Below are 26,332 nucleotides of genomic sequence, written 5' to 3'. Positions count from 1 at the left end.
GCTCCATCAGCCGAAAAAGAAAAAAGTTATAGCTCTCAGAATAAAGCTATGCAAAAAAATTATTTTTTCTTTAAAATAGCTTTTATTGTGTAAAAGCGCCAAAACATAGACAAACAATGTAAATGTGGTACCACTGTAAACGTACTGACCCGAAGAATAAAGCTACCTTATCAATTTTACCACACGCGGAACAGCATAAAAAAAAAAACAAAAAAAACAATTCCTGAATTGTTGGTTTTTGTTTATTCTGCCTGCCAAAAATCGGAATAGAGAGCGATCAAAATATGTCACGTGCCTGAAAATGGCACCAATAAAAATGTCAACTCATCCCGCAAAAAACAAGATGTCACGTGACTCTGTCGGCCAATATATGGAAAAGTTATAGCTCTCAAAATATGGCGATGCAAAAACTAGATTTTACAAAAAAATGCGTCTTTTAGTGTGTGACAGCTGTCAATCATGAAATCCCGATATGATTCTGGCATCGCTGTAATCGCACTGACCCGAAGAATAAAGTCGTCTAATCACTTATACCGCACGAGGAACGGCGTAAAATATAAACTTTAGGGTTAGGGTTAGGGTTGTGGTAGGGTTAGGGTTAGGGATGGGCTAGGTTTGGGGTTGGGCTAGGGTTAGGCTTAGGGTTGGGGTTAGGGTTGGGCTATGGTTAGGGTTGGGGTTAGGGTTAGGGTTGGGCTAGGGTATGGGTTGGGGTTGGGGTTAGGGTAGGGTTAGGGTTGGAGTTAGGGTTGGGCCAGGGTTGGAGTTAGGGTTGGGCTAGGGTAGGGTTAGGGTTGGGATTTTTTTCAAAAGTAAAAAAAAAAAGAAGACGATATGGCGACTGGTGTTGAGCGCAAGTGCTCGCTACTTGAGTTTGCATCGGGTGCTCGGGTATGCCCTGAGTATCGCGGGTGCTCGAGTGACATGCTCGAGTCTCCGCCCCATATGCTTTGCGGCCAAAAATACCTTGCGGGGATTGCCTGCCATGCATGAGCGATCCCCGCATGTTTTTTTTTGGGTGTCTAATAGCCGTGAAACATGAGGGCGGTGACTCGAGCATGTCACTCGAGCACCCTCGATACATGGTGCATACCTGAGTACCCGATGCAAACTCAAGTAGCGAGCACTTGCGCTCAAGACTAATGACAACTTATTCAATATGATGACCTAATGTTATCAAATTCTGTGTCGTACCTCTGGGTTCAAAATGTTCGCTGTACCCCTTGATAAAATCCTTGAGGGGTGTAGTTTCCATAATGGGGTCACTTGTGGGGGCTTTCCACTATTTAGTCACATCAGGGGCTCTCCAAACGCGACATGGCGTCCGCTCTCGATTCCAGCCAATTTTGCGTTCAAAAAGTCACACAGTGCTCCTTCCCTTCTGAACTCTGCCGTGCGCCCAAACACTGTATTTTCCCCACATATGGGGTATTGGCGTACTCAGGAGAAATTGCACAAAAGTTTTTGGGGTCCATTTTCTCCACTTACCCTTGTGAAAATAAAAAAAATGGTGCTAAAACATCATTTTTGTGGAAATAGTTTGATTTTATTTTCACGGCTCCATGTTATAAACTTCTTTAAAGCACTTGGGAGTTCAGGGTGCTCACCACACATCCAGATAAGTTCCCTGAGGGGTCTAGTTTCCAAAATGGTGTCACATGTGGGGGGTTTCCACTGTTTAGGCACATCAGGGGCTCTCCAAACGCAACATGGCGTCCGCTAATTATTCAAGCAAATTTTACATTCAAAAAGTCAAATGGCGCTCCTTCCTTTCCGAACCCTGCCGTGCGCCCAAACAGTGGTTTTCCCCCACATATGGGGTATCTGCTTACTCAGGAGAAATTGCAAAAAAAACTGCATGGTGCAATTCCTCCTGTTACCCTTATGAAAATGCAAAATTGGGGGCTGAAAAACATTTTTGAGGGAAAAATGTGAAAATTTTATTTTTACTGCTCACTGTTATAAACTTCTGTGAAGCACCAGGGGGTTCAAGGTGCTCACCACACATCTAGATAAGTTCCCTGAGGGGTCTAGTTTCCAAGATGTTGTCACTTGTGGACGGTTTCCACTGTTTAGTCACATCAGGGGCTCCCCAAACGAAACATAGCGTCCACTAATTGTTCAAGTAAATTTTACATTCAAAAAGTCAAATGGCGCTCCTTCCCTTCCGAACCCTGCCGTGCGCCCAAACAGTGTTTTTTCCCCACATATGGGGTATCTGCATGCTCAGGAAAAATTGCACAACAAATTTTGGGGTCCATTTTTTCCTGTTACCCCTGCGAAAATCAAAAAAATTGTGCCTAAAGTAACATTTTTTGAAAAAAGTTAAATATTAATTTTTTTCTTCCACATTCCAAAAATTCCTGTGAAGCACCTGAAGGTGTTAATAAAGTTCTTGAATGTGGTTTTGAGCACCTTGAGGGGTGCAGTTTTTAGAATGGTGTCACTTTTAGGTATTTTCTGTCATAAAGACCCATCAAAGTGACATCAAATGTGATGTGGTCCCTAAAAAAATGGTTTTGTAAATTTTGTTGGAAAAATGAGAAATTGCTGGTCAACTTTTAACCCTTATAGCTCCCTAATAAAAAAGAAAAATTTGGTTCCAAAATTGTGCTGATGTAAAGTAGACATGTGGGAAATGTTATTTATTAACTATTTTGTGTGACATATCTCTCTGATTTAAGGGCATAAAAATTAAAATTTTGAAAATTGTAAAATTTTCTAAATTTTTGCCAAATTTCCGTTTTTTTTACAAATAAATGCAAGTGATATCGAAGAAATTTTACCACAATCATGAAGTACAATATGTCACAATAAAACAATCTCAGAATCAGGGGGAACCATTGAGCGTTCCAGAGTAATTACCTCATAAAGTAACAGTGGTCAGAATTGTAAAAATTGGCCTGGTCATTAAAGTGCAAACCACCTTGGGTTGTAAAGGGGTTAATGCGGTCAGGAATGGAAGTAAAGAGTCCTGTGTTTTCTTTTAGTACATAGAGCAGTAGGTAATATAGATAAAATAAAAGGGTTTCTTTAAATGTGTGTCTTACAATTATAAAACGAGGTAGGGGGTTTTGTCTTTTTATTAAATTCATTTCTTGTTAATATTGAAAATTGGATCCATAAAAAAAACAGTGACCTTTCTGATGATATCACAGGGCATGTATAGAGAAAACCTCGGCACTCAAAGGCTTATGTCCATCAGAAAATATAATTTAATATCAGTCCACAGCAGACCTTCATCAGTGACTGCAATATGAGAAAGAACAAAACAAAACATGACAAACAATTTCGCTGGTGCAAAGCCGAGTGAGGACTCAATGTCTTTCCCATACTACTCCCAGCTATTGGGTAGGTGTTACTTCTGTACATCCTATTATCTTTGCCTGCATATGGTTTTGCTCTCGCTCTGGCATGCCCTCGCCCTGGCTCCGGCCTGCTCTCGCTCTACCTCCGGCCGGCCCTCGCCTTGGCTCCGGCCTGCTCTAGCTCTGGCTCCGTCCTGCCCCCGCCCTGGCTCCGGCCTGCTCTCGCTCTTGCTCTGGTCTGCTCTCGCTCTGGCTCCGGCCTGCCCTTGACCTGTCTCCGGCCTGCCCTCGACCTTTCTCCGGCCTACCCTCTCCTTGGCTCCGGCCTGCTCTTTCTCTGGCTCCGGCCTGCTCTCGCTCTAGCTCCGGCCTGCTCTCGCTCTGGCTCCGGTGTGCCCTTGCCTTGGCTCCGGCCCTCTCTCGGCCTGGCTCCGGCCTGCTCTCGCTCTGGCTATGTCCTGTCGTCGGTCTGGCTCTAGCCTGCCCTCGCCTTGGCTCTGGCCTGCCCTCGCCCTTGCTCCGGCCTGATCTCGCTCTGGCTCTAGCCTGCCCTCGCCTTGGCTCCGGCTTGCTCTTGCCCTGGCTCTGGCCTACTCTCGCTCTGGCTCCGGCCTGTCCTCACCCTGGCCCGTCCTGCTCTCCCTCTGGCTCTGGCCTTCCCTCGCCTTGGCTCCGGCCTGCCCTCGCCCTGGATCCGGCATGCTCTCGGTCTGGCTCCGACCTGCCCTCGCCCTGGCTACTGCCTGCTCTCGCTCTGGCCTCCCCTCACCCTGGCTCCGGCCCGCTCTCTCTCTGGCTCTGGCCTTCCCTAGCCATAGCATCTGCCTGCCTTCGCCCTGGCTCCGGCCTCCTCTCGCTCTGGCTCTGGCCTGCCATCTCCTTGGCTCCGGCCTGCTCTCGCCTTGGCTCCGGCCTGCTCTCGCTCTGGCCTGCTCTCTCTGGGGCTCTGGCCTGCCCTCAACTTGGCTCCGGCCTGATTTAGCTCTGGTCTGGCCTGCCTTCGTCTTGGCCCCGGCCTGCTCTCGCCCTCGCTTCGTCTTGCCTTCGCCCTGTCTCCAGTCTGCCCTCGCTCTGTCTCCGGCCTACCCGCTCTCTGGCTCCGGCCTACTCTCGCTTTGACCTGCCCTCGCCCTGGCTCCGACCTGCTCTTGCTCTAGCTCCGGCCTGCCCTCGCCCTGGCTCCAGCTTGCCCTCTCCCTTGCTCCGGCCTACTCTCGCTCTGGCTATGTCCTGCCTTCGCTCTGGCTCTGGCCTGCTCTCGCCCTGGCTCTGGCCTGCTCTCGCCCTGGCTCCAGCCTCCTCTCGCTCAGGCCTGCACTCGCCCTGTCTCCGGCTTGCACTCGCCCTGGCTCCGGCCGGCTCTCGCTCTTGCTCCGGCTAGCCCTTGCCCTTGCTCCGACGTGCTATCTCTCTGTCTCCGGCCTGCCCTTGCCCAGGTTCCGGCCTGCTCTCGCTCTGGCCTGCCCTCGCTCTGGCACCGGCCTGCTCTCGCCCTGGCACCGGCCTGCTCTCGCTCTGGCTCTGGTCTGTCCTCGCCCTGGCTACGGCCTGCTCTCGCTCTGGCTTCCATGTGCCCTCGCCTTGGCGCCGGCCTGCCCTCGCCCTGGCTCCGGCCTGCTCCCGCTCTGGCTCCGGCCTGCCCTCGCCTTAGCTCTGGCCTGCGCTCGCCCTGGCTCCAGCCTGCTCTCGCTCTGGCTCCTGCCTGCCGAAGCTTTGGCTCCAGCCTGCTCTCGCTCTTGCTCTGGCCTGCCCTCGCTCTGGCTCCGGCCTGCTCTCGCTCTAGCTCCGGTGTGCCCTCGCCTTGGCTCCTGCCTGCCCTCGCTTTGGCTCCGGCCTGCTCTCGCCCTCGCTCCAGCCAGCTCTCGCTGTGGCCTGCCCTCGCTCTGGCTCCGGCCTGCTCTTGCTATAGCTCCGGTGTGCCCTCGCCTTGGCTCCGGCCTGCCCTCGCCCTGGCTCTGGCCTGCTCTCGCTCTGGCTCTGCCTGCCCTCGCCTTAGCTCCGGCCTGCTCTCGCTTTGGCTCCTGCCTGCCCTCGCTTTGGCTCCTGCCTGCCCTCGCTTCTGCTCCAGCCTGCTCTGGCTCTGGCCTGCCCTCGCCCTGGCTCCAGCATGCTCTCGCTCTAGCTCCGGTGAGCCCTCACCTTGGCTCCTGCCTGCCCACGCTCTGGCTCCGGCCTGCCCGCGCTCTGGCTCCGGCCTGCTCTCGCCCTGGCTCCGGCCTGCTCTCGCTCTGGCCTGCACTCGCCTTGGCTCCGGCCTACTCTCGCCCTGGCTCCGGCCTACTCTCGCCCTGGCTCCGACCTGCTCTCGCCCTGGCTCCGGCCTGCTCTCGCCCTGGCTCCGGCCTGCTCTCAGTATGGCTTCAGCCTGCCCTCGCCTTGGCTCCGGCCTGCTCTCGCTCCTACCTGCCCTCGCCTTGGCTCCGGCCTGCTATCACTCTGGCTCCGGCCTACTCTTGCTCTGGCTCTGACCTGCCTTCGCCTTGGCTCCGGCCTGCTTTCGCCCTGGCTACGGCTTGCCCTCGACCTATCTCCGGACTGCTCTCGCTCTGGCCTGCCCTCGCCCTGGCTCCGGCTTGCTCTCGCTCTGACTCCGTCCTGCCCTCGCCCTTGCTCCGGCCTGCTCGCTCTGGCTCTGGCCTGCCCTTGCCTTGGCTCTAGCCTGCTCTCTCCCTGGCTACTGTTTGCACTCGCCCTGGCTCTGGACTGCACTCGCTCTGGCCTGCCCTCACCCTGGCTCCGGCCTGCTCTCGCTCTGGCCTCCCCTCGCCTTGGCTCCGGCATGCTCTCGCCCTTGCTCCAGCCTGTTCTAGCTCTTGCCTGCACTCGTCCTGCCTCCAGCCTGCATTCGTCCTGGCTCCGGCCTGCTCTCGCTCCGGCCTGCTCTCGCTCCGGCCTGCTCTCGCTCTAGCTCCGGCCTGCCCTCACCCTGGCTCCGGCCTGCTGTCTCTCTGGCTCCGGTCTGCCCTCGCCCTGGTTCCAGCTTGCTCTGGCTCTGGCCTGCCCTCGCTCTGACTCCAGCCTGCTCTCACCCTGGCACCGGCCTGCTCTCGCTCTGGCTATGGCCTGCCCTTGCTCTGGCTCTGGCCTGCCCTTGCTCTGGCTCGGGCCTGCCCTTGCTCTGGCTCTGGCCTGCCCTTGCTCTGGCTCTGGCCTGCCCTTGCTCTGGCTCTGGCCTGCCCTCGCTGTGGCTCCAGCCTGCTCTCGCCCTGGCACCTGCCTGCTCTCGCTCTGGCTCTGGCCTGCCCTCGCCTTGGCTCCGGCGTGCTCTCAATCTGGCTCTGTCCTGCCCTCGCCCTGGCTCCGGCCTGCTCTCTCTCTGGCTCCGGTGTGACCTCGCCCTGGCTCCAGCCTGCTCTCGCCCTGGCTCCAGCCTGCTCTCGCCCTGGCTCCAGCTTGCTCTCTCTCTGGCTCCTGCCTGCCTTCATCTTGGCTCCGGTCTGCTCTCGCTTTGGCTCTGGCCTGCCCTCGCCCTGGCTCCGGCCTGCTCTCGTTCTAGCTCCGGTTTGCCCTCGCCCTGACTCCAGCCTGCTCTCGCTCTGGCCTGCCTAGCCTTGGCTCCGGCCTGCTCTTGCCCTGGCTCTGGCCTGCTCTCGCCCTGGCTCCAGCCTGCTCTCACTCTGGCTCCGGCCTGCCCTCGCCTTGGCTCCTGCCTGCTCTTGCTCCGACCTGCCCTCGCCTTGGCTCCGGCCTGCTCTCGCTCTGGCTCTGTCCTGCCTTCGCCTTGGCTCCGGCCTGCTCTCTCCCTGGCTACGACTTGCCCTCGCTCTCGCTCCAGACTGTTCTCTCTCTGGCCTGCCCTCGACCTGGCTAAGGCTTGCTCTCGCTCTGGCTCCGTCCTGCCCTCGCCCTTGCTCCGGCCTGCTCTCGCTCTGGCTCTGGCCTGCCCTTGCCTTGGCTCTTGCCTGCTCTCGCTCTGGCTCCGGCATGCTCTCGCCCTGGCTACAGCTTGCCCTCGCCCTGGTTCCGGCCTGCCTTCGCCATGGCTCCGGACAGCTCTCGCTCTGGCTCTGGCCTGCCCTCGCCTTGGCTCTCGCTCTGGCTCCGTCCAGACCTCGCCTTGGCACCGGCCTGCCCTTGCCATGGCACCGGCCTGCTCTCGCTCTGCCTCCGGCTTGCCCTCGCCCTGGCTCCGGCCTGCTCTCACTCTGGCTCTGGCTTGATCTAGCTCTGGCCTCGCCATGGCTCCGGCCTGCTCTCGCCCTGGTTCCGGCCTTCCTTCGCCTTGGCTCCGGCCTGCTCTCGCCCTGGCTCGGGCCTGCCGACGCCTTTCCTCCAGCCTGCACCACTCTGGCTCCGTCCTGCCCTTGCCCTTGTTCCGGCCTGCTCTAGCTCTGCCTCTCGCCTGGCCTCGACTTGGCTCCGTCCTGCTCTTTCTCTGGATCTGGCCTGCCCTCGCCTTGGCTCCGGCCTGCTTTAGTTCTGGTCTGGCCCGCCTTCGTCTTGGCTCCGGCCTGCTCTCGCTCTGGCTCTGGCCTGCCCTCGCCTTGACTCCGGCCTGCTCTCTCTCTGGCTCTGGCCTCCCCTCGCCCGGGCTCCTGCCTGCTCTCTCTCTGGCTTGCCCTTGCCCTGGCTCTGGCCTGCCCTCGTTCTGGCTCCGGCCTGCTCTCGCCCTTGCTCCGGCCTGCCCTCACCTTTGCTCTGACCTGCCCTCGCTTTTGATCCGACCTGCCCTCGTCTTGGCTCCGGCCTGCTCTCGCTCTGGCTCCGGCCTGCCCTCGGCCTGGCTCTGGCCTGCTGTCGCTCTTGCTCCCGCCTGCCCTCGCCCTGGCTCTGGCCCGCTCTCGCTCTGGCTCTAGCCTGCCCTCGACCTGCCCTCTCCCTGGCTCCGGCCTGCTCTAGCTATGGCTCCGGCCTGCTCTCGCTCCGGCCTACCCTCGCCCTGGCTCCTTCCTGCCCTTGCTCTGGCTCCAGCCCGCTCTCTCCCTGGCTCCGGCCTGCTCTCGCTCTGGCTCTGGCCTGCCCTTGCCTTGGCTCCGGCCTGCTCTCACCCTCGCTACATCTTGCCCTCGCCCTGACTTCGGCCTACACTTGCTCTGGCCCTGGTCTGCCCTCACCCTGGCTCCGGGGTGCTCTCGCTCCGGCCTGACCTTGCCGTGGCTCTGCCTGCTCTCGCTCTAGCTCTGGCCTACCCTCGCCATGGCTCCGGCCTGCTCTCGCTTTGGCCTGCCCTGTCCCTGGCTCCGGCCTGCTCTCGCTCTAGCTCCGGCCTTCCCTCACCCTCGCTCCGGCTTGCTCTCTCCCTGGCTCCGGTCTACCCTCGTGCTGGCTCCGGCCTGCTCTCGCTCTAGCTCTGGCCTGCCTTCGCCTTGGCTCCGGCCTGCTCTCTCCCTGGCCTGCCCTCGCCTTGGCTCCGGCCTGCTCTTGCATTGGCTCTGGCCTGCCTTCGCCTTGGCTCCGACCTTCTCTCGCCCTCAGTACGTCTTGCCCTCGCCCTTGCTCCGGCCTGCACTGGCTCTGGCTCCTGCCTGCTCTCGCTCTGGCCTGACCTTGCCCTGGCTCCGGCCTGCTCTCGCTCTGGCTCTGTCCTGCCTTCGCCTTGGCTCCGGCCTGCTTTCTCCCTGGCTACGACTTGCCCTCGCTCCGGCTCCAGACTGTTCTCGCTCTGGCCTGCCATCGACCTGGCTAAGGCTTGCTCTCGCTCTGGCTCCGTCCTGCCCTCGCCCTTGCTCCGGCCTGCTCTTGCTCTGGCCTGCCCTTGCCTTGGCTCTTGCCTGCTCTCGCTCTGGCTCCGGCATGCTCTCACCCTGGCTACAGCTTGCCCTCGCCCTGGTTCCGGCCTGCCTTCGCCATGGCTCCGGACAGCTCTCGCTCTGGCTCTGGCCTGCCCTCGCCTTGGCTCTCGCTCTGGCTCCGTCCAGACCTCGCCTTGGCACCGGCCTGCCCTTGCCCTGCCTCCGGCCTGCTCTCGCTCTGCCTCCGGCTTGCCCTCGCCCTGGCTCCGGCCTGCTCTCGCTCTGGCTCTGGCCTGATCTAGCTCTGGACTCACCATGGCTCCGGCCTGCTCTCGCCCTGGTTCCGGCCTTCCCTCGCCTTGGCTCCGGCCTGCTCTCGCCCTGGCTCGGGCCTGCCCACGCCTTTCCTCCGGCCTGCACTCACTCTGGCTCCGTCCTGCCCTCACCCTTGTTCCGGCCTGCTCTAGCTCTTCCTCTCACCTGTCCTCGCCTTGGCTCCGGCCTTTTCTTTCTCTGGATCTGGCCTGCCCTTGCCTTGGCTCCGGCCTGCATTAGTTCTGGTCTGGCCCGCCTTCGTCTTGGCTCCGGCCTGCTCTTGCCCTGGCTCTGGCCTGCTCTCGCCCTGGCTCTGGCCTGCTCTCTCTCTGGCTCTGGCCTGCCCTCGCCTTGACTCCGGCCTGCTCTCTCTCTGGCTCTGGCCTCCCCTCGCCCGGGCTCCTGCCTGCTCTCGCTCTGGCTTGCCCTCGCCCTGGCTCTGGCCTGCCCTCGTTCTGGCTCGGGCCTGCTCTCTCCCTTGCTTCGGCCTGCCCTCGCCTTGGCTCCGACCTGCCCTCGCTTTTGCTCCGACCTGCCCTCGTCTTGGCTCCGGCCTGCTCTCTCTCTGGCTCCGGACTGCCCTCGGCCTGGCTCTGGCCTGCTCTCGCTCTTGCTCCGGCCTGCCCTCGCCCTGGCTCCGGCCCGCTCTCGCTCTTGCTCCGGCCTGCCCTCTCCCTGGCTCCGGCCTGCTCTAGCTATGGCTCCGGCCTGCTCTCGCTCTAGCTCCAGCCTACCCTCGCCCTGGCTCCGTCCTGCCCTCGCTCTGGCTCCTGCCCGCTCTCTCCCTGGCTCTGGCCTGCTCTCGCTCTGGCTTTGGCCTGCCCTCGCCTTGGCTCCGGCCTGCTCTCGCCCTCGCTACATCTTGCCCTCGCCCTGACTCCGGCCTACACTTGCTCTGGCCCTGATCTGCCCTCACCCTGGCTCCGGCCTGCTCTCGCTCCGGCCTGACCTCGCCGTGGCTCTGCCTGCTCTCGCTCTAGCTCTGGCCTACCCTCGCCATGGCTCCGGCCTGCTCTCGCTTTGGCCTGCCCTGGCCCTGGCTCCGGCCTGCTCTCGCTCTAGCTCCAGCCTTCCCTCACCCTCGCTCCGGCTTGCTCTCTCCCTGGCTCCTGTCTACCCTCGCCCTGGCTCCGGCCTGCTCTCGCTCTAGTTCTGGCCTGCCCTTGCCTTGGCTCCGGCCTGCTCTCTCCCTGGCCTGCCCTCGCCTTGGCTCCGGCCTGCTCTTGCATTGGCTCTGGCCTGCCTTCGCCTTGGCTCCGACCTTCTCTCGCTCTCGCTACGTCTTGCCCTCGCCCTTGCTCCGGCCTGCACTGGCTCTGGCTCCGGCCTGCCCTCGCCCTGGCTCCTGCTTGCTCTCGCTCTGGCCTGACCTTGCCCTGGCTCCGGCCTGCTCTCGCTCTGGCTCTGTCCTGCATTCGCCTTGGCTCCGGCCTGCTCTCTCCCTGGCTACGACTTGCCCTCGCTCTGGCTCCAGACTGTTCTCGCTCTGGCCTGCTCTCGAACTGGCTAAGGCTTGCTCTCGCTCTGGCTCCGTCCTGCCCTCGCCCTTGCTCCGGCCTGCTCTCGCTCTGGCTCTGGCCTGCCCTTGCCTTGGCTCTTGCCTGCTCTCGCTCTGGCTCCGGCATGCTCTCGTCCTTGCTACAGCTTGCCCTCGCCCTGGTTCCGGCCTGCCTTCGCCATGGCTCCGGACAGCTCTCGCTCTGGCTCTGGCCTGCCCTCGCCTTGGCTCTCGCTCTGGCTCCGTCCAGACCTCGCCTTGGCACCGGCCTGCCCTTGCCCTGCCTCCGGCCTGCTCTCGCTCTGCCTCCGGCTTGCCCTCTCTCTGGCTCCGGCCTGCTCTCGCCCTGGCACCGGCCTGCTCTCGCTCTGGCTCTGGCCTGTCCTCGCCCTGGCTACGGCCTGCTCTCGCTCTGGCTCCGGCCTGCCCTCGCCTTAGCTCCGGCCTGCTCTCGCTCTAGCTCCGGTGTGCCCTCGCCTTGGCTCCTGCCTACCCTCGCTTTGGCTCCGGCCTGCTCTCGCCCTCGCTCCAGCCTGCTCTCGCTGTGGCCTGCCCTCGCCCTGGCTCCGGCCTGCTCTTGCTATAGCTCCGGTGTGCCCTCGCCTTGGCTCCGGCCTGCCCTCGCCCTGGCTCCGGCCTGCTCTCGCTCTGGCTCTGCCTGCCCTCGCCTTAGCTCCGGCCTGCTCTCGCTTTGGCTCCTGCCTGCCCTCGCTTTGGCTCCTGCCTGCCCTCACTTCTGCTCCAGCCTGCTCTGGCTCTGGCCTGCCCTCGCCCTCGCTCCAGCATGCTCTCGCTCTAGCTCCGGTGAGCCCTCGCCTTGGCTACTGCCTGCCCGCGCTCTGGCTCCGGCCTGCTCTCGCCCTGGCTCCGGCCTGCTCTCGCTCTGGCCTGCACTCGCCTTGGCTCCGGCCTACTCTCGCCCTGGCTCCGGCCTGCTCTTGCCCTGGCTCCGGCCTGCTCTCGCCCTGGCTCCGGCCTGCTCTCAGTATGGCTTCAGCCTGCCCTCGCCTTGGCTCCGGCCTGCTCTCACTCCTACTTGCCCTCGCCTTGGCTCCGGCCTGCTATCACTCTGGCTCCGGCCTACTCTTGCTCTGGCTCTGACCTGCCTTCGCCTTGGCTCCGGCCTGCTTTCGCCCTGGCTACGGCTTGCCCTCGACCTGGCTCCGGACTGCTCTCGCTCTGGCCTGCCCTCGCCCTGGCTCCGGCTTGCTCTCGCTCTGACTCCATCCTGCCCTCGCCCTTGCTCCGGCCTGCTCGCTCTGGCTCTGACCTGCCCTTGCCTTGGCTCTAGCCTGCTCTCTCCCTGGCTACTGTTTGCACTCGCCCTGGTTCTGGACTGCTCTCGCTCTGGCCTGCCCTCACCCTGGCTCCGGCCTGCTCTCGCTCTGGCTCTGGCCTCCCCTCGCCTTGGCTCCGGCATGCTCTCGCCCTTGCTCCAGCCTGCTCTAGCTCTTGCCTGCACTCGTCCTGCCTCCAGCCTGCACTCGTCCTGGCTCCGGCCTGCTCTCGCTCCGGCCTGCTCTCACTTTAGCTCCGGCCTGCCCTCACCCTTGCTCCGGCCTGCTGTCTCTCTGGCTCCGGCCTGCCCTCGCCCTGGTTCCAGCTTGCTCTGGCCTGCCCTCGCTCTGACTCCAGCCTGCTCTCACCCTGGCACCGGCCTGCTCTCGCTCTGGCTATGGCCTGCCCTTGCTCTGGCTCTGGCCTGCCCTTGCTCTGGCTCTGGCCTGCCCTTGCTCTGGCTCTGGCCTGCCCTCGCTGTGGCTCCAGCTTGCTCTCGCCCTGGCACCTGCCTGCTCTCGCTCTGGCTCTGGCCTGCCCTCGCCTTGGCTCCGGCGTGCTCTCAATCTGGCTCTGTCCTGCCCTCACCCTGGCTCCGGCCTGCTCTCTCTCTGGCTCCGATGTGACCTCGCCTTAGCTCTGGCCTGCTCTCGCCCTGGCTCCAGCCTGCTCTCGCCCTGGCTCCGGCCTGCTCTCTCTCTGGCTCCTGCCTGCCTTCATCTTGGCTCCGGTCTGCTCTCGCTTTGGCTCTGGCCTGCCCTCGCCCTGGCTCCGGCCTGCTCTCGTTCTAGCTCCGGTTTGCCCTCGCCCTGGCTCCAGCCTGCTCTCGCTCTGGCCTGCCTAGCCTTGGCTCCGGCCTGCTCTTGCCCTGGCTCTGGCCTGCTCTCGCCCTGGCTCCAGTCTGCTCTCACTCTGGCTCCGGCCTGCCCTCGCCTTGGCTCCTGCCTGCTCTTGCTCCGACCTGCCCTCGCCTTGGCTCCGGCCTGCTCTCGCTCTGGCTCTGTCCTGCCTTCGCCTTGGCTCCGGCCTGCTCTCTCCCTGGCTACGACTTGCCCTCGCTCTCGCTCCAGACTGTTCTCTCTCTGGCCTGCCCTCGACCTGGCTAAGGCTTGCTCTCGCTCTGGCTCCGTCCTGCCCTCGCCCTTGCTCCGGCCTGCTCTCGCTCTGGCTCTGGCCTGCCCTTGCCTTGGCTCTTGCCTGCTCTCGCTCTGGCTCCGGCATGCTCTCGCCCTGGCTACAGCTTGCCCTCGCCCTGGTTCCGGCCTGCCTTCGCCATGGCTCCGGACAGCTCTCGCTCTGGCTCTGGCTTGCCCTCGCCTTGGCTCTCGCTCTGGCTCCGTCCAGACCTCGCCTTGGCACCGGCCTGCCCTTGCCCTGGCACCGGCCTGCTCTCGCTCTGCCTCCGGCTTGCCCTCGCCCTGGCTCCGGCCTGCTCTCACTCTGGCTCTGGCTTGATCTAGCTCTGGCCTCGCCATGGCTCCGGCCTGCTCTCGCCCTGGTTCCGGCCTTCCTTCGCCTTGGCTCCGGCCTGCTCTCGCCCTGGCTCAGGCCTGCCGACGCCTTTCCTCCAGCCTGCACTCACTCTGGCTCCGTCCTGCTCTTGCCCTTGTTCCGGCCTGCTCTAGCTCTGCCTCTCGCCTGGCCTCGACTTGGCTCCGTCCTGCTCTTTCTCTGGATCTGGCCTGTCCTCGCCTTGGCTCCGGCCTGCTTTAGTTCTGGTCTGGCCCGCCTTCGTCTTGGCTCCGGCCTGCTCTCTCTCTGGCTCTGGCCTCCCCTCGCCCGGGCTCCTGCCTGCTCTCTCTCTGGCTTGCCCTCGCCCTGGCTCTGGCCTGCCCTCGTTCTGGCTCCGGCCTGCTCTCGCCCTTGCTCCGGCCTGCCCTCGCCTTGGCTCTGACCTGCCCTCGCTTTTGCTCCGACCTGCCCTCGTCTCGGCTCCGGCCTGCTCTCGCTCTGGCTCCGGCCTGCCCTCGGCCTGGCTCTGGCCTGCTCTCGCTCTTGCTCCCGCCTGCCCTCGCCCTGGCTCCGGCCCGCTCTCGCTCTGGCTCTAGCCTGCCCTCGACCTGCCCTCTCCCTGGCTCCGGCCTGCTCTAGCTCTGGCTCCGGCCTGCTCTCGCTCTAGCTCCGGCCTACCCTCGCCCTGGCTCCATCCTGCCCTTGTTCTGGCTCCCGCCCGCTCTCTCCCTGGCTCCGGCCTGCTCTCGCTCTGGCTCTGGCCTGCCCTCGCCTTGGATCCGGCCTGCTCTCGCCCTCGCTACATCTTGTCCTCGCCCTGACTTCGGCCTACACTTGCTCTGTCCCTGGTCTGCCCTCACCCTGGCTCCGGGGTGCTCTCGCTCTGGCCTGACCTTGCCGTGGCTTTGCCTGCTCTCGCTCTAGCTCTGGCCTACCCTCGCCATGGCTCCGGCCTGCTCTCGCTTTGGCCTGCCCTGGCCCTGGCTCCGGCCTGCTCTCGCTCTAGCTCCGGCCTTCCCTCACCCTCGCTCCGGCTTGCTCTCTCCCTGGCTCCGGTCTACCCTCGCCCTGGCTCCGGCCTGCTCTCACTCTAGCTCTGGCCTGCCCTCGCCTTGGCTCCGGCCTGCTCTCTCCCTGGCCTGCCCTCGCCTTGGCTCCGGCCTGCTCTTGCATTGGCTCTGTCCTGCCTTCGCCTTGGCTCCGACCTTCTCTTGCCCTCGCTACGTCTTGCCCTCGCCCTTGCTCCGGCCTGCACTGGCTCTGGCTCCGGCCTGCTCTCGCTCTGGCCTGACCTTGCCCTGGCTCCGGCCTGCTCTCGCTCTGGCTCTGTCCTGCCTTCGTGTTGGCTCCGGCCTGCTCTCTCCCTGGCTACGACTTGCCCTCGCTCTGGCTTCAGACTGTTCTCGCTCTGGCCTGCCCTCGACCTGGCTATGGCTTGCTCTCGCTCTGGCTCTGTCCTGCCCTCGCCCTTGCTCCGGCCTGCTCTCGCTCTGGCTCTGGCCTGCCCTCGCTCTGGCTCCCGCCCGCTCTCTCCCTGGCTCTGGCCTGCTCTCGCTCTGGCTCTGGCCTGCCCTCGCCTTGGCTCCGGCCTGCTCCTGCCCCCGCTACATCTTGCCCTCGCCCTGACTTCGGCCTACACTTGCTCTGGCCCTGGTCTGCCCTCATCCTCGCTCCAGCCTGCTCTCGCTCCGGCCTGACCTCGCCGTGGCTCTGCCTGCTCTCGCTCTAGCTGTGGCCTGATCTAGCTCTGGACTCGCCATGGCTCCGGCCTGCTCTCGCCCTGGTTCCGGCCTTCCCTCGCCTTGACTCCGGCCTGCTCTCGCCCTGGCTCGAGCCTGCCCACGCCTTTCCTCCAGCCTGCACTCACTCTGGCTCCGTCCTGCCCTCGCCCTTGTTCCGGCCTGCTCTAGCTCTGCCTCTCGCCTGTCCTCGCCTTGGCTCCGGCCTTCTCTTTCTCTGGATCTGGCCTGCCCTTGCCTTGGCTCCGGCCTGCTTTAGTTCTGGTCTGTCCCGCCTTCGTCTTGGCTCCGGCCTGTTCTTGCCCTGGCTCTGGCCTGCTCTCGCCCTGGCTCTGTCCTGCTCTCTCTCTGGCTCTGGCCTGCCCTCGCCTTGGCTCCGGCCTGCTCTCTCTCTGGTTCTGGCCTCCCCTCGCCCGGGCTCCTGCCTGCTCTCGCTCTGGCTTGCCCTCGCCCTGGCTCTGGCCTGCCCTCATTCTGGCTCGGGCCTGCTCTCTCCCTTGCTCCGGCCTGCCCTCGCCTTGGCTCCGACCTGCCCTCGCTTTTACTCCGACCTGCCGTCGTCTTGGCTCCGGCCTGCTCTCTCTCTGGCTCCGGACTGCCCTCGGCCTGGCTCCGTCCTGCCCTCGCTCTGGCTCCCGCCCGCTCTCTCCCTGGCTCCGGGCCTGCTCTCGCTCTGGCTTTGGCCTGCCCTTGCCTTGGCTCCGGCCTGCTCTCGCCCTCGCTACATCTTGCTCTCGCCCTGACTCCGGCCTACACTTGCTCTGGCCCGGGTCTGCCCTCACCCTGGCTCCGGCTTGCTCTCGCTCCGGCCTGACCTCGACGTGGCTCTGCCTGCTCTCGCTCTAGCTCTGGCCTACCCTCGCCATGGCTCCGGCCTGCTCTCGCTTTGGCCTGCCCTGGCCCTGGCTCCGGCCTGCTCTCGCTCTAGCTCCGGCCTTCCCTCACCCTCGCTCCGGCTTGCTCTCTCCCTGGCTCCTGTCTACCCTCGCCCTGGCTCCGGCCTGCTCTCGCTCTAGTTCTGGCCTGCCCTCGCCTTGGCTCCGGCCTGCTCTCTCCCTGGCCTGCCCTCGCCTTGGCTACGGCCTGCTCTTGCATTGGCTCTGGCCTGCCTTCGCCTTGGCTCCGACCTTCTCTCGCTCTCGCTACGTCTTGCCCTCGCCTTTGCTCCAGCCTGCACTGGCTCTGGCTCTGGCCTGCCCTCGCCCTGGCTCCTGCCTGCTCTCGCTCTGGCCTGACCTTGCCCTGGCTCCGGCCTGCTCTCGCTCTGGCTCTGTCCTGCGTTCGCCTTGGCTCCGGCCTGCTCTCTCCCTGGCTACGACTTGCCCTCGCTCTGGCTCCAGACTGTTCTCGCTCTGGCCTGCCCTCGAACTGGCTAAGGCTTGCTCTCGCTCTGGCTCCGTCCTGCCCTCGCCCTTGCACCGGCCTGCTCTCGCTCTGGCTCTGGCCTGCCCTTGCCTTGGCTCTTGCCTGCTCTCGCTCTGGCTCCGGCATGCTCTCGTCCTTGCTACAGCTTGCCCTCGCCCTGGTTCCGGCCTGCCTTCGCCATGGCTCCGGACAGCTCTCGCTCTGGCTCTGGCCTGCCCTCGCCTTGGCTCTCGCTCTGGCTCCGTCCAGATCTCGCCTTGACACCGGCCTGCCCTTGCCCTGCCTCCGGCCTGCTCTCGCTCTGCCTCCGGCTTGCCCTCGCTCTGGCTCCGGCCTGATCTAGCTCTGGCCTCGCCATGGCTCCGGCCTGCTCTCGCCCTGATTCCGGCCTTCCCTCGCCTTGGCTCCGGCCTGTTCTCGCCGTGGCTCGGGCCTGCCCACGCCTTTCCTCCGGCCTGCACTCACTCTGGCTCCGTCCTGCCCTCGCCCTTGTTCCGGCCTGCTCTAGCTCTGCCTCTCGCCTGCCCTCGCCTTGGCTCCGGCCTGCTCTTTCTCTGGATCTGGCCTGCCCTCGCCTTGGCTCCGCCCTGCTTTAGTTCTGGTCTGACCTGCCTTCGTCTTGGCTCCGGCCTGCTCTCGCCCTGGCTCTGGCCTGCTCTCGCTCTGGCCTGCCCTCGCCTTGGCTCCGGCCTGCTCTCTCTCTGGCTCTGGCCTCCCCTCGCCCGGGCTCCTGCCTGCTCTCGCCCTGGCTCTGGCCTGCCCTCGTTCTGGCTCCGGCCTGCTCTCGCCCTTGCTCCGGCCTGCCCTCGCCCTTGCGCCGGCCTGCCCTCGCTTTTGCTCCGACCTGCCCTCGTCTTGGCTCCGGCCTGCTCTCTCTCTGGCTCCGGCCTGCCCTCGGCCTGGCTCTGGCCTGCTCTTGCTCCGGCCTGCCCTCGCCCTAGCTCCGGCCCGCTCTCGCTCTGGCTCTAGCCTGTCCTCGACCTGCCTCCGGCCTGCCCTCTCCCTGGCTCCGGCCTGCTCTAGCTCTGGCTGCGGCCTGCTCTCGCTCTAGCTCCGGCCTACCCTCGCCGTGGCTCCGTCCTGCCCTCGCTCTGGCTCCCGCCCGCTCTCTCCCTGGCTCCGGCCTGCTCTCGCTCTGGCTCTGGCCTGCCCTCGCCTTGGCTCCGGCCTGCTCTCACCCTCGCTACATCTTGCCCTCGCCCTGACTCCGGCCTACACTTGCTCTGGCCCTGGTCTGCCCTCACCCTGGCTCCGGCCTGCTCTCGCTCCGGCCTGACCTCGCCGTGGCTCTTCCTGCTCTCGCTCTAGCTCTGGCCTACCCTCGACATGGCTCCGGCCTGCTCTCGCTTTGGCCTGCCCTGGCCCTGGCTACGGCCTGCTCTCGCTCTAGCTCCGGCCTTCCCTCACCCTCGCTCCGGCTTGCTCTCTCCCTGGCTCCGGTCTACCCTCGCCCTGGCTCCGGCCTGCTCTCGCTCTAGCTCTGGCCTGCCCTCGCCTTGGCTCCGGCCTGCTCTCTCCCTGGCCTGCCCTCGCCTTGCTCCGGCCTGCTCTTGCATTGGCTCTGGCCTGCCTTCGCCTTGGCTCCGACCTTCTCTCGCCCTCGCTACCTCTTGCCCTCGCCCTTGCTCCGGCCTGCACTGGCTCTGGCTCCGGCCTGCTCTCGCTCTGGCCTGACCTTGCCCTGGCTCCGGCCTGCTCTCGCTCTGGCTCTGTCCTGCCTTCGTGTTGGCTCCGGCCTGCTCTCTCCCTGGCTACGACTTGCCCTCGCTCTGGCTCCAGATTGTTCTCGCTCTGGCCTGCCCTCGACCTGGCTAAGGCTTGCTCTCGCTCTTGCTCTGTCCTGCCCTCGCCCTTGCTCCGGCCTGCTCTGGCTCTGGCCTGCCCTTGCCTTGGCTCTTGCCTGCTCTCGCTCTGGCTCCGGCATGCTCTCGCCCTGGCTACAGCTTGCCCTCGCCCTGGTTCCGGCCTGCCTTCGCCATGGCTCCGGACAGCTCTCGCTCTGGCTCTGGCCTGCCCTCGCCTTGGCTCTCGCTCTGGCTCCGTCCAGACCTCGCCTTGGCACCGGCCTGCCCTTGCCCTGACTCCGGCCTGCTCTTGCTCTGTCTCCGGCTTGCCCTCCCTCTGGCTCCGGCCTGCTCTCGCTCTGGCTCTGGCCTGATCTAGCTCTGGCCTCGCCATGGCTCCGGCCTGCTCTCGCCCTGGTTCCTGCCTTCCCTTGCCTTGGCTCCGGCCTGCTCTCGCCGTGGCTCGGGCCTGCCCACGCCTTTCCTCCGGCCTGCACTCTCTGGCTCCGTCCTGCCCTCGCCCTTGTTCCGGCCTGTTCTAGCTCTGCCTCTCGCCTGCCCTCGCCTTGGCTCCGGCCTGCTCTTTCTCTGGATCTGGCCTGCCCTTGCCTTGGCTCCGGCCTGCTTTAGTTCTGGTCTGGCCCGCCTTCGTCTTGGCTCCGGCCTGCTCTCGCCCTGGCTCTGGCCTGCTCTCTCTCTGGCTCTGGCCTGCCCTCGCCTTGGCTCCGGCCTGCTCTCTCTCTGGCTCTGGCCTCCCCTCGCCCGGGCTCCTGCCTGCTCTCGCTCTGGCTCTGGCTTGCCCTCGCCCTGGCTCTGGTCTGCCCTCGTTCTGGCTCGGGCCTGCTCACTCCCTTGCTCCGGCCTGCCCTCGCCCTTGCTCCGGCCTGCCCTCGCCTTGGCTCCGACCTGCCCTCGCTTTTGCTCCGACCTGCCCTCGTCTTGGCTCCGGCCTGCTCTCTCTCTGGCTCCGGACTGCCCTCGGCCTGGCTCTGGCCTTCTCTAGCTCTTGCTCCGGCCTGCCCTCGCCCTGGCTCCGGCCCGCTCTCGCTCTGGCTCTAGCCTGCCCTCGATCTCCCTCCGGCCTGCCCTCTCCCTGGCTCCGGCCTGCTCTAACTCTGGCTCCGGCCTGCTCTCGCTCTTGCTCCGGCCTACCCTCGCCCTGGCTCCATCCTGCCCTCGCTCTGGCTCCCGCCCGCTCTCTCCCTGGCTCCGGCCTGCTCTCGCTCTGGCTCTGGCATGCCCTCGCCTTGGCTCCGGCCTGCTCTTGCCCTCGCTACATCTTGCCCTCGCCCTGACTTCGGCCTACACTTGCTCTGGCCCTGGTCTGCCCTCATCCTCGCTCCAGCCTGCTCTCTCTCCGGCCTGACCTCGCCGTGGCTCTGCCTGCTCTCGCTCTAGCTGTGGCCTACCCTCGCCATGGCTCCGGCCTGCTCTCACTTTGGAATGCCCTGGCCCTGGCTCCGGCCTGCTCTCGCTCTAGCTCCGGCCTTCCCTCACCCTCGCTCCGGCTTGCTCTCTCCCTGGCTCCTGTCTACCCTCGCCCTGGCTCCGGCCTGCTCTCGCTCTAGCTCTGGCCTGCCCTCGCCTTGGCTCCGGCCTGCTCTCTCCCTGGCCTGCCCTCGCCTTGGCTCCAGCCTGCTCTTGCATTGGCTCTGGCCTGCCTTCGCCTTGGCTCCGACCTTCTCTCGCCCTCGGTACGTCTTGCCCTCGCCCTTGCTCCGGCCGGCACTGGCTCTGGCTCCGGCCTGCCCTCGCCCTGGCTCCTGCCTGCTCTCGCTCTTGCCTGACCTTGCCCTGGCTCCGGCCTGCTCTCGCTCTGGCTCTGTCCTGCGTTCGCCTTGACTCCGGCCTGCTCTCTCCCTGGCTATGACTTGCCCTCGCTCTGGCTCCAAACTGCTCTCGCTCTTGCCTGCCCTCGAACTGGCTAAGGCTTGCTCTCGCTCTGGCTCCGTCCTGCCCTCGCCCTTGCTCCGGCCTGCTCTCGCTCTGGCTCTGGCCTGCCCTTGCCCTGGCTCTTGCCTGCTCTCGCTCTGGCTCCGGCATGCTCTCGCCCTTGCTACAGCTTGCCCTCGCCCTGGTTCCGGCCTGCCTTCGCCATGGCTCCGGACAGCTCTCGCTCTGGCTCTGGCCTGCCCTCGCCTTGGCTCTCGCTCTGGCTCCGTCCAGATCTCGCCTTGGCACCGGTCTGCCCTGCCTCCGGCCTGCTCTCGCTCTGCCTCCGGCTTGCCCTCGCTCTGGCTCCGGCCTGATCTAGCTCTGGTCTCGCCATGGCTCCGGCCTGCTCTCGCCCTGGTTCCGGCCTTCCCTCGCCTTGGCTCCGGCCTGTTCTCGCCGTGGCTCCGGCCTGCCCACGCCTTTCCTCCAGCCTGCACTCACTCTGGCTCCGTCCTGCCCTCGCCCTTGTTCTGGCCTGCTCTAGCTCTGCCTCTCGCCTGCCCTCGCCTTGGCTCCGGCCTGCTCTTTCTCTGGATCTGGCCTGCCTTCGCCTTGGCTCCGCCCTGCTTTAGTGCTGGTCTCACCCGTCTTCGTCTTGGCTCCGGCCTGCTCTCACCCTGGCTCTGGCCTGCTCTCGCTCTGGCTCTGGCCTGCCCTCGCCTTGGCTCCGGCCTGCTCTCTCTCTGGCTCTGGCCTCCCCTCGCCCGGGCTCCTGCCTGCTCTCGCCCTGGCTCTGGCCTGCCCTCGTTCTGGCTCCGGCCTGCTCTCCCCCTTGCTCCGGCCTGCCCTCGCCCTTGCGCCGGCCTGCCCTCGCTTTTGCTCCGACCTGCCCTCGTCTTGGCTCCGGCCTGCTCTCTCTCTGGCTCCGGCCTGCCCTCGGCCTGGCTCTGGCCTGCTCTTGCTCCGGCCTGCCCTCGCCCTGGCTCCGGCCCGCTCTCGCTCTGGCTCTAGCCTGTCCTCGACCTGCCTCCGGCCTGCCCTCTCCCTGGCTCCGGCCTGCTCTAGCTCTGGCTCCGGCCTGCTCTCGCTCTAGCTCCGGCTGCCCTCGCCGTGGCTCCGTCCTGCCCTCGCTCTGGCTCCCGCCCGCTCTCTCCCTGGCTCCGGCCTGCTCTCGCTCTCGCTCTGGCTCTGGCCTGCCCTCGCCTTGGCTCCGGCCTGCTCTCGCCCTCGCTACATCTTGCCCTCGCCCTGACTCCGGCCTACACTTGCTCTGGCCCTGGTCTGCCCTCACCCTGGCTCCGGCCTGCTCTCGCTCCGGCCTGACCTCGCCGTGGCTCTGCCTGCTCTCGCTCTAGCTCTGGCCTACCCTCGCCATGGCTCCGGCCTGCTTTCGCTTTGGCCTGCCCTGGCACTGGCTACGGCCTGCTCTCGCTCTATCTCCGGCCTTCCCTCACCCTCGCTCCGGCTTGCTCTCTCCCTGGCTCCGGTCTACCCTCGCCCTGGCTCCGGCCTGCTCTCGCTCTAGCTCTGGCCTGCCCTCGCCTTGGCTCCGGCCTGCTCTTGCATTGGCTCTGGCCTGCCTTCGCCTTGGCTCCGACCTTCTCTCGCCCTCGCTACGTCTTGCCCTCGCCCTTGCTCCGGCCTGCACTGGCTCTGGCTCCGGCCTGCTCTCGCTCTGGCTCTGTCCTGCCTTCGCCTTGGCTCCGGCCTGCTCTCTCCCTGGCTACGACTTGCCCTCGCTCTGGCTCCAAACTGTTCTCGCTCTGGCCTGCCCTCGACCTGGCTAAGGCTTGCTCTCGCTCTGGCTCCGTCATGCCCTCACCCTTGCTCCGGCCTGCTCTTGCTCTGGCTCTGGCCTGCCCTTGCCTTGGATCTTGCCTGCTCTCGCTCTGGCTCCGGCATGCTCTCGCCCTGGCTACAGCTTGCCCTCGCCATGGCTCCGGACAGCTCTCGCTCTGGCTCTGGCCTGCCCTCGCCTTGGCTCTCGCTCTAGCTCCGTCCAGACCTCGCCTTGGCACCGGCCTGCCCTTGCCCTGGCTCCGGCCTGCTCTTGCTCTGCCTCCGGCTTGCCCTCGCGCGGGCTCCGGCCTGCTCTCGCTCTGGCTCCGGCCTGCTCTCGCTCTGGCTCCGGCCTGCTCTCGCTCTGGCTCTGGCCTGATCTAGCTCTGGCCTCGCCATGGCTCCGGCCTGCTCTCGCCCTGGTTCCGGCCTTCCCTCGCCTTGGCTCCGGCGTGCTCTCGCCGTGGCTCGGGCCTGCCCACGCCTTTCCTCCGGCCTGCACTCACTCTGGCTCCGTCCTGCCCTCGCCCTTTTTCCGGCCTGCTCTAGCTCTGCCTCTCGCCTGGATCTGGCCTGCCCTCGCCTTTTCTCCGCCCTGCTTTAGTTCTGGTCTGGCCCGCCTTCGTCTTGGCTCCGGCCTGCTCTCGTCCTGGCTCTGGCCTGCTCTCGCTCTGGCTCTGGCCTGCCCTCGCCTTGGCTCCGGCCTGCTCTCTCTCTGGCTCTGGCCTCCCCTCGCCCGGGCTCCTGCCTGCTCTCGTCCTGGCTCTGGCCTGCCCTCGTTCTGGCTCCGGCCTGCCCTCGCCCTTGCTCCGGCCTGCCCTTTGCCCTTGCTCCGGCCTGCCCTCGCCTTGGCTCCGACCTGCCCTCTCTTTTGCTCCGACCTGCCTTTGTCTTGGCTCCGGCCTGCTCTCGCTCTGGCTCCGGCCTGCCCTAGGCCTGGCTCTGGCCTGCCCTCGCCCTGGCTCCGGCCTGCCCTCGCCCTGGCTCCAGCCTGCCCTCTCCCTGGCTCCGGCATACACTAGCTCTGGCCCCGGCCTGCCCTCGCCTTGTCTCCGGCCTTCTATCTCTGGCTCCGTCCTGCCCTCGCCCTGGCTCCGGCCTGCCCTCTCCCTGGCTCTAGCCTGTCCTCGCTCTGTCTCCGGCCTTCTCTCGCCCTGGCTCTGGCCTGCTCTCGCTCTGGCCCTGGCCTTCCCTCGCCTTGACTCCAGCGTGCTTTCGCTCTGGCCAGCCCTCACCCTGGCTCCGGCCTGCTCTCGCCCTGGCTCTGGTCTGCTCTCGCTCTGGCTCTGGCCTGCCCTCGCCTTGGCTCCGGCCTGCTTTCGCCCTCGCTACGTCTTGCCCTCACCCTGACTCCGGCCTGCCCTCGCTCTGGCCCTGGCCTGCCCTAACCCTGGCTCCGGCCTGCTCTCGCTCCGGCCTGCCCTCGCCCTGGCTCCGGCCTGCTCTCGCTATAGCTCCGGCCTGCCCTCTCCTTGGCTCCTGCTTGCTCTCTCCCTGGCTCCGGCCTGCCCTCGCCCTAGCTCCGGCCTTCCCTCGCCCTGGCTCCGGCCTGCTCTTGCTCTGGCTCCGGCCTGCTCTCGATCAAGCTCCGGCCTGCCCAGGCACAGGCCTGCCCTCGCCTTTGCTCCGGCATGTTCTCGCCCTGGCTCCGGACGGCTCTCGCTCTGGCTATGGCCTGCCGTCGCTCTGGCTCTGGCCTGCCCTCACCTTGACTCCGGCCTGCTCTCGCTCTGGCTCTGTTCTGCCCTAACCCTGGCTCCGGCCTGATCTCTCCCTTGCTTTAGCCTGCCCTAGCTTTGGCTCCGGCCTGTCCTCGCCCTGGCTCCGGCCTGCTCTCGCCCTGGCTCCGGCCTGCTCTCGCTCTGGCTCCGGCCTGCTCTCGCTCTGGCTCCGGCCTGCTCTCGCTCTGGCACCGGCCTGCTCTCACTCGGGCTTCCGCCTGCCCTCGCCCTAGCTCCGGCCTGCTCTCGCTTTGGCTTCGGCCTGCCCTCGCCCAGGCTCCAGCCTGCTCTAGCTCTGGCTCTGGCCTGCCTTCGCCTTGTCTCCGGCCTGCTCTCTCTCTGGCTCTTGCCTGCCTTCACCCTGGCTCCGGCCTGCTCTCGCTCTGGCTCCGGCCTGCCCTCGCCTTTTCTACGGCCTGCTCGCGCTCTGGCTCTGTCCTGCCCTTGCCCTTGCTCCGGCCTGCCCTTGCCTTGGCTCCGGCCTGCTCTCGCTCTGGCTCCGACCTGCCCTCGCCCTGGCTCCGGCCTTCTCTCTCTCTGGCTCCGGCCTGCTCTCGCTCTTGCTCCGGTCTACCCTTACCCTGGCTCCGGCCTGCTCTCGCTCTGGCTCTGGCCTGCCCTCGACCTGCCTCCGTCCTGCCCTTGACCTGCCTCCGTCCTGCCCTCTACCTGGCTCCGGCCTTGCTCTAGCTCTGGCTCCTGCCTGCCCTCGCCCTGGCTCCGGCTTGCTCTCTCTCTTGCTCTGGCCTGCCCTCGCCCTGGCTCCTGCCTGCCCTCTCCCTTTTCTCCGTCCTGCTCTTACTCTGGCTCTGTCCTGCCCCCGCCCTTGCTCCAGCCTGTTCTCTTTCTTTGGCTCTGGCCTGCCCTCGCCCAGGCTCCAGCCTGCTCTAGCTCTGGCTCTGGCCTGCCTTCGCCTTGTCTCCGGCCTGCTCTCTCTCTAGCTCTTGCCTGCCTTCACCCTGGCTCCGGCCTGCTCTCGCTCTGGCTCCGGCCTGCCCTCGCCTTTTCTCCGGCCTGCTCGCGCTCTGGCTCTGTCCTGCCCTTGCCCTTGCTCCGGCCTGCCCTTGCCTTGGCTCCGGCCTGCTCTCGCTCTGGCTCCGACCTGCCCTCGCCCTGGCTCCGGCCTTCTCTCTCTCTGGCTCCGGCCTGCCCTCGGCCTGGCTCTGGCCTGCTCTCGCTCTTGCTCCGGTCTACCCTTACCCTGGCTCCGGCCTGCTCTCGCTCTGGCTCTGGCCTGCCCTCGACCTGCCTCCGTCCTGCCCTCTACCTGGCTCCGGCCTTGCTCTAGCTCTGGCTCCTGCCTGCCCTCGCCCTGGCTCCGGCCTGCTCTCTCTCTTGCTCTGGCCTGCCCTCGCCCTGGCTCCTGCCTGCCCTCTCTCTTTTCTCCGTCCTGCTCTTGCTCTGGCTCTGTCCAGCCCCCGCCCTTGCTCCAGCCTGCTCTCGCCATGGCTCCGGCGTGCCCTCGCCTGGGCTCCGGCGTGCCCTCGCCTGTGCTCCAGCCAGCCCTCTCAATGGCTCTGGCCTGCACTAGCTCTGGCTCCGGCCTGCCCTCTCAATGGCTCCGGCCTGCTCTCTCTCTGGTTCTGGAATGCCCTGTCTCCAGCCTGCCCTCTCCCTGGCTCCGGCCTGCCCTCTCCCTGGCTCCGGCCTGCCCTCTCCCTGGCTCCGGCCTGCCCTCGCTCTGGCTCCGGCCTGCCCTCACTCTGGCTCCGGCCTGCTCTCGCTCTGGCTCTGGCCTTCCCTCGCCTTGACTCCGGCGTGATCTTGCTCTGGCCTGCCCTCGCCCTGGCTCTGGCCTGCTCTCGCCCTGGCTCCGGCCTGCTCTCGCTCTTGCTCTGGCCTGCCCTCGCCTTGGTTCCGGCCTGCTCTCGCCCTCGCTACGTCTTGACTTCGCCCTGACTCCGGCCTGCCCTCGCTCTGGCCCTGGCCTGCCCTCACCTTTGCTCCGGCCTGCTCTCGCTCCGGCCTGCTCTCTCTCTAGCTCCGGCTTGCTCTCTCTCTAGCTCCGGCCTGCTCTCTCTCTAGCTCCGGCCTGCTCTCGCTCTAGCTCCGGCTTGCTCTCTCTCTAGCTCCGGCCTGCTCTCTCTCTAGCTCCGGCCTGCTCTCGCTCTAGCTCCGGCCTACCCTCACCCTTACTCCGGCTTGCTCTCTCCCTGGCTCCGTCCTACCCTCGCCCATGCTCCGGCCTGCTCTCGCTCTTGCTCTGGCCTGCCCTCTCCTTGGCTCCGGCCTGCTCTCTCCCTGGCCTGCCCTCGCCTTGGCTCCGGCCTGCTCTCGCTTTGGCTCTGGCCTGCCTTCGCCTTGGCTACGACATTCTCTCGCCCTGGCTCCCGCCCGCTCTCTCCCTGGCTCCGGCCTGCTCTCTCTCTGTCTCTGGCCTGCCCTCGCCTTGGCTCTGGCCTGCTCTCGCCCTCGCTACGTCTTGCCCTCGCCCTGACTCCGGCCTATCCTTGCTCTGGCCCTGGTCTGCCCTCACCCTGGCTCCGGCCTGCTCTCGCTCTGGCCTGCCCTCGCCCTGGATGTGTTCTGCTCTCGCTCTAGCTCCT

This window comes from Phyllobates terribilis, unplaced genomic scaffold, assembly GCF_046119375.1.
Source record: "Phyllobates terribilis strain yellow unplaced genomic scaffold, ASM4611937v1 Scaffold_9__5_contigs__length_417890890, whole genome shotgun sequence".
NCBI lineage: Eukaryota > Metazoa > Chordata > Amphibia > Anura > Dendrobatidae > Phyllobates > Phyllobates terribilis.
The sequence above is the reverse complement of the archived record's forward strand: the minus strand, read 5'-3'. Positions refer to the sequence as shown.